General features: G+C 45.6%; 1 protein-coding gene across 3 annotated transcripts in view; it reads left to right on the top strand.

The window, feature by feature from the left end:
* Window positions 1–1312: 1312 nt before the first annotated feature.
* The window catches only part of plxnb2b (plexin b2b), a 112576-nt gene continuing 93663 nt past the window's right edge, over window positions 1313–20225 (top strand). For 2 of the 3 annotated variants that reach the window (XM_069695279.1, XM_069695277.1), the window contains exon 1: window positions 1313–1900. The gene's annotated coding sequence lies outside the window, so the exon portion shown is untranslated. Of the gene's footprint in view, window positions 1901–11687; window positions 11726–20225 lie in introns of all 3 variants that reach the window. The other variant, XM_069695278.1, reaches the window with a different exon arrangement.

The raw sequence follows: 20225 nt of genomic DNA, 5'->3' as shown, positions 1-20225 counted from the left end.
GTGCTTGCGAGAAGGTGGAGCAACACACCCAAGGAGTCATTCGACAGAAAGTACACCCAAATTACACACACTTTGTCCAAATTTGGTATCATTGCAGGTCAATATCTTTTGAATTGTTTATTCTGAGACAAAAATGAAAATAAAATAAAGGTATCAATGGTGTCAGACATTTTTTTGTTCAGGGTAGAGGCAGGGCAGGAAGAATTTGGACTCTTAACCTTGGTATTTCACAAATCCCGGCTACAGTCCTGCACCTGTATTGCACCCTTTTCACATTTTACATTTTGAAATGAGAAAGCACAGGACGAAATATGACATTAACAATGGCTGAATTTCATTTAGCTGCTTCAACTTTAGAGTGGGGTTTTACTGGGACTCTTGAATTGAAGGACAGAGCTATTATTAATGTTTTTAGTGACAACATGCCTTATCAACCATGTGTGTTGGTGCAAAAGTCCCTATTATTTTGGTGGCAAAGGTCTAGATAGGCGGCGGCTGCTGTAATCCTGCTGCTGGGACAGTGAGTTTGTGCATAAAAACACCCATTTTTCAACATCAAATTGTGACAACAGTTGATCCTGTCTTTTTCAAGACTGCATCAACTCACTGATGTTATAAAGCAAATAGGCTGATCAAAGAATTATGGGGGTGTTGTATATATAACATTCGTACAAAAGAACTTCAATCAGTCTCACTTGCTCGCTTAGTAGGAATATGTGCTGCAGTGTAACATAGAACTTTACAATAGGCTCTACCGTGCATATATATTTTCAAGGACTCTTCCCCCTACTATTTCCCAGCATGCCTACTTCCTTTGAAACGTTTGAGAACAAAGCAATCAGATTAAATAGGTTTGAGTGATTGGTAGGAATTAAATGTATTTTTAGCATAGCCTATCTTTCCAACTACCTGCGAGTAAAATCAAAAGATGAGCTGTTTAGTCATTTAGGTGAAATACCCCTTTAACTTTTCTGACAACAGAAATTGGAACCGTGTCATATTTCATTAGGACTTTTCTACAAAAAAAAAAAACAAATTTTGTACGTAAAGACTCGACAGAATTATGTAACTGTGAATACACATATTATATTCAGTCTGGTAGCGAAACTAAACCACTTTCGATTATTCCTTTAGACTATTATTTCGCAGAGTAAGCTGAAGCCGCCCCCTCACATCGCGGGATCCGGACCACACTTTGGGAACCACAGCGCGGGGCCGACACCGCTCCCACCGCCCGCGGACATATCTCGGTGGGTCGGCGAGCAGACAACACAACTTGCCCCTTTTCCCTTCTCTTACTACTTCCTGCTTTGTTGTCTCCACACACAGCGGCTTCGCCGGGAGTGCGGAGTGGGAGGGGGGATACTTCCTTTCCGTTCCCGGTCGCGTCGGATCTCCTTCAGTGCGCGCTTCTCTCTCTCTCTCTCTCTCCCTCCTTCCTCCCTTCCTCGTATTCCCTCCCTCCGCACAACCTCCGGTTTCTCAAACGCGATGACAGTCGAGGCGAACGCGTGAGCACATCCCACAGGTGTGTTTGCTGCCAAGTGAGCCGCAGCCGGAGAATACGTGCACTCACACCTGGAAATGATCATGTGACTCGGCACCTGGGCGTGGAGAAAGTCCCGATGTTCTAACCACAGACTCTTTTGTTGAGGAGTTACTCACGTCGCCTCTTAACGGCAATTGACAATTCGCTCAACCCAAGTAGCCCGCTTTTCTACGGAGTAGTGCCTTCCTGAAACCCCCCTCCCAGGACGCGTGAGGGGAGTAAAATGTAAACTTGCTTACGGACGTCTTTCTTTTTAAAAAAAAAAAAATAATTATTTCATCAGCGGGACTCTTCAGTGTCTGGACTGTTCGCGTTCGTGCAGCTACTCTCTTCGCTCCTTTTCCCTCCAAGGTGAGTTCAGGGGAATATGTATCCCGTCAACGCTGGGTTGGGACTATTTACTTCACCGTTTAACCGTAGTATCAATTTCAGACCCTGGTAAATATGAGCGCCAAGTTTTGATAGCCTATTATACGCCCTATTGATACGGCACTGACGCGTAAACCTTACCCAGGAACGCTGTTACTTACACTGAAGTAACACCGCTGCTCTTTACGCGGTCCTGTTGTAGTTATTGTGTCTCCATTTCCCGAAAATATACAGCAAAGCCCGAGCATCAGAATGATTGGAAATGCTTTTGTAGTCCTGTGCGTATTTCGTTTGAAATAATATCCACAGCATTGCTTATTGTAGCCTACAGGAATGAAAGAACTGTGTTCGGCTTCATAGTTGTAGACTACTCATTCTGTCATCGTGCAAACTTGTTCTACTGTTCTCCAACTCAACAGCTGAATGTTTGTAGGAGGCAAAAAAAACAAAAAAACAAAGAAAGAAAGAAATCCCCGGAGCCATGCTCTTTCTTCTCTAAATCATGCATTTCATCTCAGGAGCACCACATCCACAGCATCTGCCCAGTCACCTCACAAGGAGCCGTCTGTCCCCGTAGACAGGCAATTTCACTGAGGAATGGGCACATGAACCGTGTTCCTCACCTCTGGACAGTAGGCTGTACATCAACATCTGACAGGACAGAAGTAGCAGTGAGCACTGCCCCTTGTTTGTTTTTCTTTTTTTTTTTTTTTTTTTTTTTTTTCTCTCTCTCTCTCTCGCCTTGTCTTTCTTGTGGAGAACAAGGAGACAGAAGCACTATTCATGTCCCCGTTGAATCTCCTGTGCAGTTCTGTTAGTCTGTATCTCTCAGTCCCTGGCACAGCTCTCTACAGACCACTGTACTGCCTTGTTGCACGTCTAAATCGTCCTTTTATTCGCAGCCCTTGCCATCTTGTAACCCGCACATAGGATGCTCCGTCTCCTGGGGATTACTACCATTCATTAACATTATACAAACGGTCTCGGAGAGGATAGATTAGTGGCGGAAAGGGGCACGTGAAGGAAAGGCTTGCTGTTGGTGGTAGAAGTGGTGGCTGGAATGGGGTTAGGAGCAGGGGGTCAGCCTCCTGACTGCACAGGTTTATAGATGCCATCTGCTCACATGGACACACGCAAGCGGTTGAAAACCAAGCTGCCTCCTTGTTCTCTCCCACTTTCCACCGGCCTCTCTCTTCTTTCTCTCTCTGTCCCACAATGCTTCATTCAGTGTTTATCTCTCCTGCTCTGAATAAATAGAGACACCTTATCTGCGCAGAGGAGAGTGGTGATAAATGTTTTCTTCTGCTCCCCGCAAGGGTGAAGGAGACAAGCGTACCACACTTCTTCATCATAGATGCTCTTTTCAGGACAAGTGAATAGGAGCCATTTCTCATTCAGGTCATGTTGGTGTTTCAGGATTCTGCAAAACAATCCCGAAAGCCGAATGCAAGCTCATCCCCCTGTAATACAAGGAAAACAGAGGAAACAACAAACAGAGCGGGCATTTCCATGAGTCCTCCGCTCCCCCCTCCCCTTGTTGGGTAATAGGCCGCTAGTTTTGGAAATGAAACTCGGTGATGAGATCCACTCGGGAGTATTTTTGGATCCATTTGAAATAGCCTCTGACCAGCTGAGGTAGTGACTTATTAGGCAGCGAGCACTCGGCTGTTAAGCTCCTCCACGTTTTGGGTGAGCTGAAGTTCATCGTGTCCTTTTCAGTCTTACAGTTTTCTCACGTAGTTAAAGCCACATCATCTCCTGCAAGCACTCGCCACATTTTTTGAGTTGGGCAATATTTTTCAGGTCATGTGAATTTAAACTCATCAGCAGTCTCTTTTGTTTCCTTTGCGCTGGATTACTGACTTCTGTCATTTCCATTTTGAAAATAAAACCATAATCCTCGTAAGCAACAAGCAATCCCAAGCCTCCTGTCTACAGCATGCAGCACCACACAAACGGATATGAGAAGTGTATGCCATTGGTTCGTTGCAAGGGGCTCATTTTAAATCACTTGTAAAGCTCCTTTTTTCCCCCTGTCCCTACTAAATATGGGATGTAATCTAAATGATTATTGTATTGCTTTATCTATTAGACCTACTTTCACTTCAACAAGCGTACTGTTGGGTTTCATTTGACCGCCATTTTCCCTCTACAGACTGGACTTTGTAAACTCATTGGTCATAAAATAGGTATGGCGCACATGAGAAAGATCCATATGCATCACCTACTTGCTGAGTGTGGGCAGATGCTTGAAGGGTGTGTCAGTTTGGCATGAGACAGCTGAAGAATCTGGGGAATAGAGATTTCCTTTTGATTGGAGATAGGCTGGTCTTTTCATGTCTGAGGATTATCCTGTGATGAAGGGACGTCATGCTGAGGTGGATTTCTGATCTTATCTTTACAGCTGCCACCCTTGCCCTTGAACTTGTCCTAAACTATCCCCTCAACAGCTTCCCTGTCTTTGCCCCAATCTGTGGTGCACTTTACGTACTAAACCCTTGCTACCCAACACTTCTCCCCTTCTTACATTTACTTGAGATCAGACACAACAAAGACCTGCTAATTCATGTCCTTCCTCCCCCCGCAGCAGGTGATGAGATGGGCTCTACTTTGCACCCAACCACCAACTGAGCACCTCATGCAACTTTAACTTCACTGGAGCCTGTGGTTTAAACCCGGTCTGTCGGCAGGCTTTCAAACCAAGTGCTTCAGTCCCAGACGTTACGGTCAGCTCAGCAGGGTGTACTTTTACCTCTAAAACAACCTTGACATTTTCTCAACCCGTGCTGTCTTTCATCGCGTGTCCACGACCAACCACACCATGCAGTCAGACCCATATTGACATAATTTCTTCTCCACGCCGCTGCCAACTCGTGCTGACTTTTCCCGCTGCTGCTCACGCGGCTTTCCCTCTGCCCTCACCTGTACCTTTAACAACTGTGACTCTTTCTTCCCCTCTCAGTGCTTAGAGCCCGAGTATGAGGAGCATGATGAATATTGTACACATGCTCGCACTCCTGAAAGAGCTACATGATTCACGTGGGGAGGGACCTGCCTTAATTGCTTGGCTGAGAAGTTGCTGGTGGGAAGTTCTGCACAAGAACAGAGACACCCTGGTATCTTTAAAAAGAAAGAGCGAGAAAGAGCAAAGAGGGTGAAGGTTGACGTGATATGAGGTTTATAGAGGTAGGCAGCTACTTGGGGGGGGGGGGTTAGCCCAGAGGAAATCATGATCTCCACTGCTGTTCAGAGGGCATTCTGGGAACAATAGTTGTATTGGCTGTCAGCTGCATTGAAGTTGCTTTGATGAGGACTTGAAAACCAGTGATGGATACAGAACGCAGACTTTGCTTCAGTCTTTGTTCCCTCTCCCACTTCCCCATGGCACCTGAACTGACTGTCTGAAACAGAGGGTTTTGATGCTGCCTTTTTTCCTGGAGGCCTGTCAACCAGCCCACCTTTTCAGGCCACTGGAAAAAGGTTCCCACCCCGTCATGCATTTTGCCTGACACCACACAGAAGCAGATATCTGGAAACTTATCAGCAGTGATGAGAGTGAGGGATCACCTTGATTCCTATCCAGGGAAATCTTCGTTAGATGTTTCTTCTCAAGGTTTGTATTGGCAGGAGCAAAGAGAGCTGGAAGTTAATTTATTTTTTGCTTTGGTAATTGAGTCTGGTGCGTATCACTATCAAGATACTATCCATTTAAACACTTCAGAGGGAAGTTGGTCGCGCCTGCTTCAATCAGTGTAATGTGACAGGGGATGTTTAGCCCAACTCTCTTACTTTATGATGAAAAGGCGACTCAGATCTCTCAGACTTTAGCATATCGAAGATGAGTCTACGCTTCATTTCTGTGCAAATTGAAGGTACCTGGGCTGGATTTGGCAGCGTGCTGATATATCTTTCTCCGACAGCTTTAGGTTTGAAATGGACTTGGGCTTACAGTAATAATGGAAACTGTGCAGAGCTACTTATTCCACCTGTAATGCATTTTCACTGGACTTTTTGTTCTTGACTGCAAATTGCTCAATGTTGAGTGCCATTTAATCCCAGCAAAGGCTCCAGTGGGTGCAATTCATTTTTATCCATGCGAGTCATTTCACAGTTAATTCTCAAACTGACCAGTTTACTCCCGCCAAGATCATTTTTAATTATCACCTCAGCTTTACAGCTAATATGACATCCAGCTGGTTTATGCTAATATGGCGATTGCTGTTGAGTTTTGGCCCTCTTCTTCTTTTTAAAAAAAATAAATAATTTTTTTTGCATGTACACTGAATGATTAATTATGAAGTATTGAATGTGAGCTTCAGCCAGGAATGGTGGGTGACAGATGCATGAAGGGTCAGTGCACTGGCAGCAGCTGGAGATGAAGGTCACACCAACCTGAGAGAGCAAAGGGGGAAGATAATGTGGCAAACTGAGGAAGACAGAGAGGGATGATCTGTGCAAGAGTAACTTTGTTGAAAAGATGAATGATCCTTGTGGATCTAGGAAGTAACTCACTTGTCGAGCATACATATAACCTTTGCAGTGACATGTACAACCCCATTTTAAATAGACTGTGCTTTGAAAAGTACATGCATGCTTCATTTTGTTACCAAAAAAAGTAATAAAATAAAAAAAAGTTTACTGCTTGATTTACAAATTGCAAAAAACTCCTATTTATTTATATATTTATGCATCTTTATTAGTTCAAATTGGGAAATTCTCGATGACTGGCAAGCAATTTGTCTTGCATAGAATTTATTTTGATAATGATGATAGTTAAACAAGTGTGTCGCATTTGCACAACATTTTTTATTTAATTTCTGGAAAAAAAGTACTTCGATATTATTATTTTGTATTTATTTTGATAATTTGTTTGTCTTGAACATTTTTTCAAATGATCCTTAGATTTACATTTACATAACTGCTGAAATTTGAAAACGATAATGGAAAACGTGTAGGCCCGAGCTCTAAAATAGAAATAGCAATATTTTATCTTGAGGAACCGTATGCTGTCCTTATTATCTCTGGCATCTGTTGAAACCTGCTGGCAGCTGGAAGTGGACATGGGGGTGGCAGCACTGCTGGAGGTTGGATGTCTGTCCCTTGGTTGTCTTTTTGCATCAAAATTTTGAAGTCTGGCTAGTGTTCGCGGTGGCAAGATGAGATGTTCCATATACCTGTGCTTGTTAATGGGAAGGTTGCAAGCCCACTTTGCTATTGGTCATTATGTCTTTCAAATCCCGTGCTTAATAAATGAAAAGAAAATGTTCGGCAGATATCACGTGTAGCTATTTAAAAAGTAACTCCCGCAGCAGCAGATTACACAAACACAGGCACTTTATATACATATTCTGCTGTGTCCGGTCCTGAATTCACAACCTTTATCATTAAGCAGGGATTGTACAGTATACTGTATCACAGAGGTTGTCTGCCTTTATTACATTTCATAATGGAATAGTATTATGAAATGGAAATCCTTTTTTTGTCGGCACCATGTCCTTGTCTCTGTTAAATGAGGTGGGTATTGTGGCCTTTCAGTAGCCTATGATCCAACAGGGACCTATTAAAATCTGTTCATACACCGACTGTTAAAGTTACTGAGGATCTAGTTAAATGCCACTGGCTCTGTTGCTTCTCATCTGTAAACTGACAGACCGTTTTACTGTGGCAGCAGTCTCAGCAGCAGTAATAATACTGCCAAAGATACTACCTTAACCTTAGAGACTGACATTTTGCAAGTGGCCACTGGTCACTAACATTTGTGGTTAATCAGCTGAGGTGGTGTTTGCTGAGGTAACAGTATCTTTTTAGGATATGTTTTTTTTAATTTATATATATTTTTTTATTAATCCTCATGGGGGAAATTAGCTGTCCAGTGCAGCAGCACAGTGATTCAGCAGGGAAAAAGCTGAGTATAACTGAAGCACAAAAACAAATAAAAGCAGCAAAAATGGGCATGTATTCATGACGATTCTGGGGGTGAGCTTTGTCACATTTTGTTGTTGTTGTTGTTGTTTTGTTTTTTTGCAGTGCAGATTTATAGAGGGCATTAGTGTGACTCAGGTCATTGACCTTGGTACCTTGGGGCATTGTGGTGGACTAACACCAGACCTGTAGGGGTGTACACCAGTCTAGTTTGGTCATGATTTACAGGAACATTAGTTATGCCTAATCAGCCAACCGTGACCATTGTGCTGCACTGAGACTATGCTCCTTCAAAAAACTACCCCGTAGGTCTTTTTTGCAGCTTGTTCGACATTTTTGAGTTAAGAAACCTCAAGCGGTTGTATAGATCATGACAATCCTGTGTCCCGAAGAAGTGACGCAGTTCAGATGACGTCTATATAATATTGAGAGGAGTTGATTGGGTGGATGGTTCGAAAGAAAATTGGACTTGGATTCAAGAGGCCAATGTACGCTTCCAGTTTCCCGCTTCAACCACGAGTTGGAACAGTTAAAAAACAAAAAACAACAAAAAAAAAAACAAACACATTTACTGTTGCCATGACGACAAAGATGGGATCGCTTTAAGAAAGTAGTAACTTTAACGCACAACACGGGTCAAGCCAGCATTTTAACCCAAATCATTATCGTTCCCTAAACAAGTGGTTTTAGTTCATAAACCTAACCGAGAGCGCTCATTGAAGTAACACTTCTGTGGGTCGTATTTGAGGGTAAGAAAAAACAACCTATATGGACGTATGGGATGAGCTGGAACAATGTGGAAGTACCCACTAACCTTGTTCTCTTCATCAGCAGCAAAGTCTCTTTATCTTTTCTCTTGTGCTCCATAACTTCTTTTTTTTCCATTGAATCTTTATTTCAACCCTCTCCTTTGTCTTTTTTTTTTTTTTTCCACTCAGCATGTCTGTAGTCTACGTGGATATTAATCCCGGTATGTCAAACCTGCCTGGGGCTCGGTGCTGTCTTCTGAAATGCAGATCTATGGAGGTGTCATTGTAGCTCTATGTCTTGGGTGTCTGAGCTTGCCCCCCAGCCCCACTCTCCTATTCATGCAGCCGTGATGACATGCATTATTCTTCACTGACTCATCTGGGCAGCCTTAAAGCTACCTAGTTTTGTTTCTTCTCTCAAGTTTTTCAGCAAAAAAGGAAGTTTGATATTTTATGCTGGGGTCTGCAAATCACATAGACATGGTATTTCTCTAACTTCTTCCTTCTCTTTCGTAATCTGGATACAGCTGGTCAGACATGTGATGGTCATGCAGATAACTTCTTGCATGGTTTATTTTTGTCCCGTGACACACTGATTCCCAGCGTTCCCCTTTTGACAGATCAGTGTTTACAGTTGGTCCTCGCTGGGTTTTCAGCCTCTAACTAAAGCAAATGATAGACTTCGGAGAAATGACATCAGAGTCGCAGCCACATGCCCTTGTAAGAATGCCTAAATATTTACAAGCCCACATAACACATGCTAGCCTACCACTCAGCCTCCGATTTGTTCAGCCTGAAAGTTTTTAAACTCGGCCCTGTGGTCGCTTCCTTCTGCTGTAACTACGTCTATTCTACGTCCTGTCTGAGCCGAGCCCACGTCACGTCCCTCAATGGAGCTTGGCTCTTTAATTACAGTCATTAGCCAGAGTAGATCTGCTGCTGGGGTTACAGAACCTTATTACCAAGACCTTGTCTGTCTCCTCGCCACACAGTGAACAGCCTAATGCTGCTCTCCAGTGTGTTCTCTGAAAACAAGCTGCAGTTACAATGTTTGCAGAAAACATTGTGCCAAATTGGATCCCCAAATCACACAAGTCTCACCTGGAGACATTTCCCCTTTTACTCTCATCCTCTTTCAATTGGATATGGAGGTGGAGCGTGCAGCCTTCCAATAACAGATTCAAGCAGAGTTGGGTGTCGGAGGGCTCGTGTGCTATCGCCGTGTTTGCTTGTGGACCGGTGCCGACTGGTGGCGTGACCATGCCCGAGTAGCCATTTATCCACCACTCCAGACCTCCATTAATGCCTCTCTGTAGTCACCCCTGTTGAGATCAGCAGTACACCTCCACTGACATGTCTCCCCTTTTCCCTCAGACAGTGTTTTTATTTTTAACCCGGTTCGGTTGTTTCATTTCCAGTTCCTTGTGTTTTTCTGCCGTCAGCATGTCACCACACATTCCTCTGTGTCTGTCGTTTAATTAGTAATACGGAGTTGGTCTCCTCTTTGGAGAAAAAACAAAGATCTTGGTCCCACTGGGTTCTTATGTGTCTCTCCACCTTCCGACTTGAAAACAAAACATTTTCCCCCTTGAGCAGTGGGCTAAAACCATACATCTGTTCCCCACATGAGACAAAACAAGTCCTAATCACTGAAAACCAGTGAGATTATTAAATATGCAGTAATTCCTTAGTGATAACATGTCTGTTTATTCAGGATGGAAAATCAGATTAGATTGGATTAAAGTGACTTGCTATTACGTCTGTGCTGGCAGTGTTCTTTGTTAGACCTGACCACATTGTTATAGTCTGACCAGGACTTAAAATATTAATATTTGTGTTTTAGCTTCACAGTGTGTGACCATAAATCTGTGGCTGCTTTTATCAGGTAGATTGGATTTGAGAAGCTATTGATGGTGACATGTCCTCTGTGCCGAGTTCAAGGATTGGCTTGCATGACTAAAGTACGCACAGTTCTTTTATTTTGAAGAACCACATTAAACCTTGGAAAAAGTGATCAGATGCAAAAGAAAAACATTCTGCCACGCTGTCCAGTTTCTCGTGCTCTGTGTCACCATTGAGGAAGTGTTGAAAGGCTTCTGGGTTAAAAAAATACTTTTAGGTGCCAGACTACAGTTCCGCCTTTGTCCAGTGGCATGCACGTCATGTTGGCTGCTGTTGATGTACATAGCAGAACACAAGCTAAGCTACATCCTGTATTTCAGCACATTATTAGCAGCAGCAGACCACCCGTGGAGCTCAGACAAATAAAAATCCCATATCCTCTCTTTCCATCGGTGGTATTAAGAGCTAAGGATTGTGCTGTTGCCTGAGTGCCAATGAAAAAGCCACTCAGTGTGTGAGCAGTTAAAACCCTCTCAGCGCAGCAAGGGTGAGGCCCTCCTTCTGTATGCATCACCCCAGCCAGCTTGATCGATTCACTGTTTGCTCTGTCTTGTCTAACTGCGAGCTCACACTGCCCACTCGGCCCACAGAAAATAATTCGGACTTTGACCAGGGCGGCCGGCCTCCCCTCGACTTTCCCGGGCAAACACGCGCACACACAAATACACAAATGTATACATGTACAGTGAGTCCACACACAGTCTGTTGTTCAGCCTGAGGGAGCTGGGCAGCCCAGGCATGGATCCATGAATTCCTCATAACACAATCTGTTGGCTGATCAATAATTCAATTCTATCTGTGAGCAAGCATGTCTGGATCCAATCTCACCTGTACCTCCCTTGGCCTTCTCTTAACAAGGTGGGTGTTGTGTCCTTGAGCCTGGCTCGGCTTATGGCCGCCTGGTTGTGTGTGTCCTTGTGTGTGCTGATTAGCTGGCTTTAGTTAGTTCTCAGGCAGTGGTTGTTCGAGTCCATCGCTGTGTATCCACTTCCCCTGTCCATGTGTGTACACGCATGAGAGCCCTTGGCCATTGTGGATTACAGAGCGTTCATTATTCCAACTGTGTACATCTCTCATGTCTTTGTGTCCACAGCTGTGTGTAGAAGTGAAAGTGTCCATCTACAGTTGGCAGAGTTGATGTGTTTGCGTGTGGATGCGTGTGTCAGAGCTGATGCGTGATCTGTCTCTCCCTCCAGGCGGCGAGACGAATCAAAGGCATGGATCTCATTAAAAGGTATGGAGCCTGTGGAGAGGTCAGCGGATAAGTTCTCTGATTAGTCGGATCCAGTGGGCTGCTGGCCGCTGTGTTTGGCGGCGTTGAGGTGTGTGCGTGCGTGTGTGTGTGCGCGTGTGTGTGTGTGTGTGTATGGGAGGTTGGGGGGATGTGTGTGTGTGTGTGGGGGGGGGGGTACCCTCATCGACATGCCTCTCATCCCTCTCCAGCCCACACCTGGTGAGTGCTGTGCGTGACACTCTTTCTCACCGCGGGCATCAGCCTCGTCTGACAGGGTCAAGGACAGCAGGCTGGGGCACGGATTTACCCCCAGCGCCCGTCGCCGGGCCCCTCTATCTCTCTGATGTTCCTTCACGACCTAATGGGATGCCTACTTCCAGTTCCGTTTTTATCCCTCTTTGAGTGTTTTATCAAAGGCCACATTCAGTTTCCATCCCATTGACAGCCCCTCTCGCTGCATATCAAGCTGCACCAATAGCCCGATGAGCAGCTTTCTGGGTCGTTAGTAACTCGTTTCAGGTCCCGGACTCCTATCAAAGCCAGCGACCATGAACCTGCGATGACTTTGAGCCAAGGGCAAAGTGTTTGTGTGTGTGTGTGTGTGTGTGTGTGTGTGTGTGTGTGTGTGTGTGTGTGTGTGTGTGTGTGTGTGAGAGAGAGAGAGAGAGAGAGCTAGACAGACAGACAGACAGACACAGACAGACAGGACGCATCTGACGGTTGCCTGACTTTGGACAGTTTCTCCCTTTCCCCTGAATGGTCTTTCTCTTTACTCTGGCTGCCTCGTCCCCCATGTGCCTGTCAGTTTAATGCCGTTCCAGATAAAACAACGGCAGTAAACTTCCTCTTTGTTTCTTTCTCTCCTTCTCTCCCTGATAACCAAGCTATCTAAAAGTGGACCCTGGCAGCACTCCCTGTCTATTCACCCCCTCTTGCACTCCACTCCCTCACCTCCCCTTCCTCTCTCCCAGTATGGTAGGGTGTATTGTATGTAATCAGTAGATAGGGGGGGGTGCTTTTTAAAAAAAAAAAAAAAATTATTTTCCTTTTCTTTTCCGGGCCGCCAGAGGAGGTGGCAGGAGCGATTGCAGATGGAAGGGACTGGTGCCTATCTGCTGACTGTCACTTCCATTAAGTATACTATCCTCAACCGCCTCCCCTATATGCCCAAAACCAGCTCTCAATAAGCCCCCTTTGTTCAGTGTCCACCCTCTCTAATCCGCAAACCCTTCAACCCTAAACTTTTAGATCATTTCTGAGGTTTATTTTGGCTGCTATACAGAGTTAATCAGAGTTGAGTGTTATTTATATATATATATATATATATATATATATACACACACTGTATATATCTTGGTGTAAGGAATATCCCTGGAGAGTAGAGAGGAATGAAATCACAATTGTCCACACACTGTGGTATACCCTCCTCCACCCCTCCCCTTCCAGTCTCTGTCCCTCTCAGGCTCAATCAATTAATAAAACTTGACATTTATTGGAGAAAACAAATAAAAATGCTTGGTGTGGGGATTGTCTCGGATGAAAACTGCTCTCCCATTTCTGTGTTTGTTTACATATCAATGGACGTCCTGATCCCCGGACAACTCTGCACTGCCAAAAATGAAGGCCTCAAAGGAATTCAGTTTTGTGCAAGTGCATTTTTTAAAGGGCAGTGCTGTGCCTCTGGTTGTCGATGTCTATTTAGCAGAATAATCAGCGCTTTAATTAACAAAAGTCAGTTCAGAATATCAATTATAGTTTTCCTTTATCTGCAGTCATGTCAAACCGAGAAACAATTATGACTGATTGTGAGTTTCTATTGTCTCTCGCTGGTGATAATTAGTTACTTTCTGCTTATAAATCACTTTTTGTTTTTAATATATATCTTCCAACTTCTGGCAATCTGCTCTCACTTGCGCTTTCTTTTACTTTTTTTCTTACACTAATGACTGGTCTTAAGCTCCCTTTTCCCTTAAAGCGCAAGTTTGTGAGTCTGTCTTGAGTGTGTTCTGTTTAGGAGAGAAGGCGGTGTGTTTTTATTCAGAGAGCCTTAGGGGCCCGCCTAGCATTTTCTCTCAGTCTCATCCCAGTCCAGACACGCTCCTCGCTCTGGTATGACAAACATCTCCATGATGCTCACTCAAACCAGAGCTGAGCCTTGATGGAACACAATCACCTCCGCACACACATCCTCAGTCACATAATCATCCACATTCATAGTCTAACTTTTTTCCCCTCACTTGCCTTCTGTTTATCTTTCCCTCATTTTTCAAACATCCTCACACAAACTCTCTCGACTATCTGGCAGGCCTGAGAATACCAGGCTCTGGGCTTCTTCTTCTTCTTTTCTGGCTGAGGTAATGACATGGCTGTGGCCCTCGCTGCGGTTGCTGTGAAACAACAGATCTTCTTTACAACCGAACCTCTCTGTCTGTGTGCTGGAGTGTGTGTTCTCATCTTGAGGTATGCCATCAGCCTGCAGTCACACTGCCATCACCTCTTAGCCTCTCCTAGCAGGCGATGCACAACGTTTGGTTTCACCTCATCTCTTCTCTTTTCTATTTCATCCCTTATTCCTTTCTCGTCTGATTGAAAGAATTCTCATGCTTTCACATCTTCCCCGTGTTTGGAAATAATTTGTCGCGCTTCATTGTCTCGGAGACATGACCAGGATATGGTTCTTTTCCCAGTTACTGCTGAGTAGTTTGCATTTGCCAGTTGGCCCGTCCAGAGTGGGCAAAGGGTGCAGTGGAACCAATTACAGCAATGGTTGTTGTGTGCAGTAAGTGTAGCATGGCTGTAGTGGGTGTGATGAGTTTTTAATGGGACTGGGCCGCAGATGTAAAGGCTTGTTGTTTCTGGCGATCGCAGTGGTCAGTGTGATAGGTGGGCAGACGGAGCACAGTCTACTTGAATCTGTGACTGATCTATTAAAATAAAGCAACACTCGAAGCCAGATGGTTTTTCACCAGTATTTTTTAAATCACTTGTTTGTTCCACTGATTTATAATTGAAATGTGAGTCACATTGCCAAGAACCCAAAAACAGAATGAAAGGCCTGTGCTGTTGGGGTTAAGCGCCTGCGCCTCCATCTGTTAGTAACATTGCTCATAAGCTTTGTTGGTAGTTATATCCAAGCACGAAGAGGGAAAAGAGAATTAAATAACCTGAGTTTTCATTTCCCTCACTCATAATTGATGTGCTAATTGTGTGCTTATTCTCAGTGGGGGTTGAAAGCAAAAACTCATCCTGTAGAAAATATTCTGAGGATGTTATCTCTTGAGTAATGAAAGTGTCCCTTCTTCCCCGTCTTCGGAGCCAGTGTGTGATCCTGCATCGGGCTGGGGGCTGTACGGTAAATGATATGGCTCGGGCCATTAGCTAGATCTTTGTCTGTTCATCCCGCCGGCTCTTCCTGATAGCTAAAGTGTTTTCTGCTTATTAACCATACCGTCATATGCTCTTTTGTGAGTACGCACATTAATCTAATGCATGACAGTACATTCAAATTCTTTCACGCCAGCACACATTGAACCACAAGAGGCTCGATCAGCTAAGAAACGACTTGAGAGAATACGAGTTCACAAGTTTCTGCTGAGCTCGGTGTCGACCATCGAAGAGGTGATTTGTATTCGTGCCACCTTTCGGTCCCCCACCCCGTCTGCAGGAGCCAATCTGGACAGGGGGTTGTTATCAGAAGGCCTGAATGAAACAGCTGCCTCGCACTCCTCGCCACGGCTCTGTTCGAGTCCTTCTACGCCTTTGAAAACGCCGTGTTCTGCCCGTTGTGTCGGACACACTGCTTGCTAATGGCTCCTGGCTGTGATCCAAACTTATCCCGCGTTTCTGAAGCTGGCTTTGGGTTGCGTCAGGCCCCTCTCACAACTGGGAGACTTACCTGGATCATGCCAGCCGGCAGCCTTGGCTCTGCTGGGGAAACAGCTTTCCGCAGCGGTCGAGGCATTTGGAAGGATAAGCCCTAACCCACGGACTGCTCAGCGAGGGGGTTGGCTCGCACCTGCCACCGCTAATATTTAGCGATGGGAGGGTTTCGACGAAGCCCTGTGGGTGAGCCGCACCGAATCTTTCACTTCACGAGCTCGCCCGGTCGCATTGAAATGGTTTTCCCACTGTTTTGGCTCTGCCCTCTCCCTGCCCTTGACTTCCGGGAGCTGCTATTGAAATCAAGTGCACGTACCGACTTGTCAGCCTCACGTAGCCACTAGCACGCTAGCCTAAGTACATAGCCCTTATCTGTGATGTCACTTGCTTCCTCCCCCTGTCCACGCTCGTCTGAGCCAGGTCATAAGCCACCTCCCCCCCCCTCCCTCCCTCCCCAGACCTGTCTGTTTGGTTGTAATGCAGCCTAAGCCTTTTGTTGAGAAGGGCATTAGCCTATATTTGTGGGCACGGGCACTTTGTCATCCGGACCTGGGAATGGCTGCTCCAGATGGGTGATTAGTCACTACTGTGTGTACGTGTGTCTTTGAGAAACTGCGAAAGAGCCACTGGTGTGTGTGTGTGTGACCTGAGATAGGTTTGATTACAAGGGGATGATACCGACAGCCTAAATGAAGATAAAACACAGGTGCTTGCATCGCTCCATGTCATGCGCCTCTGTACGTGTGTGTGTGTGTGTGTGTGTGTGTGTGTGTGTGTGTGTGTGTGTGTGTGTGTGTGTGTGTGTGTGTGTGTGTGTGTGTGTGTGTACGTGCGCACGGATGTGGAACTCTGTGTGTTTATCATCTAATAGCTCCACCCCAACCCAACATCGCCCAATGCAATCTCATCTCCAGCTCTGACTCGGCTAGCCGGGCTTCCATCAGCAATTTGGAGTGCAGCTTTCAATGTCTGTAGGCTGTCGTAATGATGGCTTTTGCACACAAAAAAAGAAAAAAAAAAAGAAAAAGAAAAAGCCCAGCTGTTTGCTCACAAAGTATGAGAATGAAAAGTGGAGTGGAGGAAGAGGAGGAGGATGAAAGCGTCATCAGCCCTCTATTGTACAGCTGTACTCTAATACAACTCACGAAGCGGAGCCAACAAAAGGAAAAACACGTGCAGCATGAAAGATTAATTGGTTGTTGTTAGCTCAAATGCTCATCATCACCTGCAGCAGAGAAGGTAGGGAATAGCGAGAAGAAACAGGTTGCCTGGTGTTGGTGAGGATAATAAGGCACCAGGGGGAAAGGCGTTTTTCCCTCTCTGGCCGCTGGCTGACAAAAAGTTTCCGAAGTCAAACACTCCAAAATTAGAAACTGAAGTTGAGTTGCTGTTGTTTTTTTCATTCACCTGGTCTAGTTAGCGGGGCGACGGCTCATCAGCTGGCACAGATTACACTGCGGACATGGTTAACAGCCCACTTAGAGGTTGTGTGTGTGTGTATATGTATGCATGCATACAAGTGAGCAAGTGTGCGGTACACTGCTGTCCAGACACATCTGCCTGGCTTTAATTAGTTTTGTCTGGCACAGGGACCAACCAGTCTCTCTGGTGTTTAATAGCAGCGAAGACAGTGGGCATTTATCAAGGTCTGAATACAGCTGAGGGATGGTGCATTCATTGGGCCAAAATCTGTGTAAAGTGATTAAGCTCTTTTTATTTTCTGATGCTGGTTGTAAAGGAGTTCTTGTTTTGCCTGCACGCTGGTGCATTTTGAAACACAAACCCACTCTGCCGGCATATTTTGGCTGTCTTTCAGCCCTCCTCTTCATTTATTTTGCCCTTTTCTCTCTTCTCACTTTTCTTTTCATGCCAGTCATTATATTAATATGTCATGTGCCTGACCCAAATTTCCAGGCCCCAGAGTTCTCCCAGGGTTGTTCCTCTGCCTTGCCCCTCCCCTGCTCTTTTTGATCAGAGCCATCGTAGTAAGAAGTATCCCAGCCAGAGAGAGACTGAGGCAATGTTTCGTTGTCTCCTCAATCAGAATCAGTAAGCGGTCCTCGGGAGCAAACAAGGCCCGCGCTTCTGTCTTTCGCTCTCGTGGCTGCAGTGGTTTCTAATCAGGGCAGGAGATTCTCGCTGATGAACCAATATGAGCTGACAGACACCCTCCCCTCCCTTAACCCATCTTCTACCTCTTCTTTCCCCTCCATCCTTTTACATCTGTGAATGTTACCTGACAAGACTCATTTGTCAGCCCCCTCCCAGCTCTTCTCTTTCCGTCGACTTGCCCCAGCCACCTGATCCCTCCCCCCTGTTGTTCCGCCAGTGCCAACAGAGCTGGAAGAGACTGCTGTGTGTGTGTGTGTGTGTGTGTGTGTGTGTGTGTGTGTGTGTGTGTGTGTGTGTGTGTGTGTGTGTGTGTGTGTGTGTGTGTGTGTGTGTGTGTTTCAGTGGACAGGGAGTCTGAAAAGAGAGAAACTAAACTGAGCAGAGCCGCGGTGCATACAGGTGCAGCTCATCTTGCTGCCTGAGGGAAAGCTGTCAAAGTCTCTTCATTTTGGCCCTCTTTCGTCATGTCATCCCCACCGCTTTTTGTGTGTCTCACTCTAGTCCTACTCAGGTCGAGCTAAACACTCTTTCAGGACAGGGTGGTCCCGAGAGGCCCAGTACCCTCAGGGAACATCCCTGCGGCTGTTGCTCCAGCTGTTACTCTTCATCAGTCTTCAACTTCTGTGCTTTGGTATTGTACGCATATTGTTTCTGTTATTATCTCTGACTTACTACAAGGACAAGTTTCCCATAAGGGATAATAAAGATTTCGACTACTACTGTAATATATTGCATGCCAGAAGGGCCTAAAAAAAATGGTGAGGAATTCAAAAGCAGCAGGAGCAGCAGCTAACGTTGCCCCCGAGCTCCGCTTGCAAGTTCAGTGAATGTAAATGGACTTTTTTAAATAAAGCAGAGTTCCCCAGCTGTAATAGTCTGCATTCCTTGCACAATGCTGCATAGGCCCATATCGCCTCATTCAATTCCACAGCAACTTCTTTTTTGGGTGGGATTGGCTGTCTGATTCCTTCCCCTGTCAGCTCACTGGAGAAGATTGCTTTGATTTTGGGGCAGACTTGACCAGATTAAATAGAGCTGGTCCAGGCCGCGTGGACGGGTGGCTCCCAGCCATCTTCTCATTTGTGTTTCTCATTGTCGCTTGCAGCTCCCCTCCATTTTTGTTCTCTCCCCTTCCCTTTGTTTGCCTCACGCTTCTGCTCAGTATCTGGCCAACGATTGATAAGACCCAATCCCTGACAATGCTTGGCACGCGGCACAGGATCGGTGGCAATTGCGCTCAGGCATTGTGGCAAGTGTGTGTCTGTTCAGACTTTACGAAGGAGATGGGATGCAGCTCACGTCATTGTTTATCTACCTTTCCACTTCCAGATGGTGCTCAGCAGAAAGAATGTGCTTCTTGACACACTCCCTCTTTCTCTGCCTCTCTGTTTCCTCTGCCATCCCTTCCTCCGTTCTCTCCTGTTGCTCGCTCCTTTGTTTGGACTTGGTTTCAGGTCCAGAACGCGCAGCATGAGGTGAGGAGAAAAGGTGGTGAGAGTGCCAGGAAGCAGACTGGGACTTGAGAGGGAGCCCCAGAAAGTCAGGTGGTAGTCTTTGAGTGCGTGTCAAGACTTAGTGCGGGAACATATGTGCTCGTGATTGTACCTTCGAGACTGCAGCACTTGATGAGTATTTGTGAATCTGAATCACAATGCCCAAGTACGCCAGCATGACAACACATTTGAAACACTTGACACCTTTTTTTTTCCCGAGGTCATTGAATCATAAAAATCTCGTTTCAGGCAACAATTGAGTCGGCCGGCCCCAGTCCTCTTGGTCGTTGGGATTGATGGACGGTCAATTCCAACAGCGGGAGATAATCACAACGTGTCAGCCTCCACCGACCCAAACTCTTATCCGTGTCTGCCTGCTGCCAGCATGCCATAAATGACCACAGAGACACGCTTTTCTCTGTATTGTTCCAAAGCCCCAAGGGAGGGAATGTGTTTGTGCATACCGAACTTACCTTTTGCATGCTTGTGTGACTGCATCCTCTGCTGGATGAGCACACATACCTGCACCTTCGCCACAAAACAACCAAACCGGCCTCCCTGTTGTGGAGGGGAAATGCCCTTCTGATAAGACGGCACTTTCAAATGTTTTTTTTTCCGTTTTCTCCTGCTGCCTCTTTAGATGAATTGTGCTCTGTCTGAAGTGTCTGGCGATAAGCCCTTTTCCCGTCCGAGTCCTCACTTGGAAAATCTTCCACCGTAACATGTCAGTTGTATCAGGTTGGGTTCTGGCATTGTCCCATGGCACTACAAGGTGCTTTTTAAATAATCTTTCGGTTTAAAGTCCCCCTGTCTTCACCATCAAGTATGATCAAATAAGATTATCTCTCCTCTGTGTTTATTGTAACAATAGACTGGGACGAAAGTCTTGTCTCTCACATCCGCTCTGGTGCCCAAAAGTCTTTTGAGGGGTTATTTTGTCCCGAGTGAGCTGTGCTAATTGTGGCCTAATGGCGAGCTGTTATAGCTTAGAGTGGTAAAAGCAGTCGGTTCGTGAG

This window comes from Brachyistius frenatus, unplaced genomic scaffold (genome assembly GCF_029030835.1).
Source record: "Brachyistius frenatus isolate BFR_SWC_R1_liver_20210118 unplaced genomic scaffold, ASM2903083v1 Contig_19, whole genome shotgun sequence".
NCBI classification, from domain to species: Eukaryota; Metazoa; Chordata; class Actinopteri; family Embiotocidae; genus Brachyistius; species Brachyistius frenatus.
The sequence above is the reverse complement of the archived record's forward strand: the minus strand, read 5'-3'. Positions and strand labels throughout refer to the sequence as shown.